We start from the raw sequence: 945 nt of genomic DNA on the forward strand, positions 1-945 counted from the left end.
AGACAAGCCAAAATAGACCTTGGAAATCAAAATGATGGACAAGGATATGGAGCCGATCATATGCACAATCCCATCCTTATTGTTGATGATAGGGATTGTACCATAAGACTGTGCCTTTTTTCAATGAGTTAAATCAAGGATTAGGAGGTCGGATATCGAGGTACCCCAATTTGAATTTAAGCCTATAATGTTTCAAATGCTTCAAACAATGGGTCAGTTTAGTGGTATGCCCACGAAAGATCAACATCTTCACCTTCGATTGTTCATGGAGGTGAGCGATTCCTTTAAGATAGCCGGTGTAACTGAAGATGCATTGAGGTTGAAATTGTTTCCATACTCGCTGCGAGATCAAGCACGAGCATAGCTCAATTCGTTGCCACCTAGTTCAATATCAACTTGGCACGAACTAGTTGAGCAATTTTTGGTTAAGTATTTCCCACCTAAAAAATGATAAGTTGCGAAATGAGATCACCACTTTTCAACAATTGAATGATGAGTCCTTGTACGAGCTGTGGGAGAGATTCAAAGAATTACTTCGTAAGTGTCCTCATCATGGGATTCCACATTGCATGGAGTTGAAAACATTTTATAATGGTCTGAATGCACACACAAGGTTAGTGGTAGATGGTGCTCTCTTATCGAAGTCATATGATGAGGCTTATGAAATCATCGGGAGGATAGCTAGTAACAATTACCAATGGCCGACAAGTCAAGTAACTTCAGTAAGACGAGTAGCCGAAGTGCATGAAGTGGAAATGCTTACATCACTCTCAGCTCAGGTATATTCTAGATCTTTAATGTTGAAACAATTTACTACTAATGGTTTTAATCCTTTTGCAGCTCAAACACCAAGTCAATTCGATATAGTTTCTTCCATCTATTGTGGGGATGGTCATTCTTTCGAGGATTGTCCATCAAATCCTAAGTTGATTTATTATATAGGGA

At 39.0% G+C, this 945-nt stretch overlaps 1 non-coding gene across 1 annotated transcript; it reads right to left on the reverse strand.

Moving 5' to 3' along the window:
• Nucleotides 1-452: 452 nt before the first annotated feature.
• Nucleotides 453-559, reverse strand: LOC121214220 (small nucleolar RNA R71). Its single transcript, XR_005909806.1, has one exon. It is a non-coding gene; the product is annotated as a small nucleolar RNA R71 (small nucleolar RNA).
• Between the last annotated feature and the right edge of the window lie 386 nt (nt 560-945).

The sequence above is a fragment of the Gossypium hirsutum genome, chromosome D01, assembly GCF_007990345.1.
Source record: "Gossypium hirsutum isolate 1008001.06 chromosome D01, Gossypium_hirsutum_v2.1, whole genome shotgun sequence".
Classification (NCBI taxonomy): Eukaryota; Viridiplantae; Streptophyta; class Magnoliopsida; order Malvales; family Malvaceae; genus Gossypium; species Gossypium hirsutum.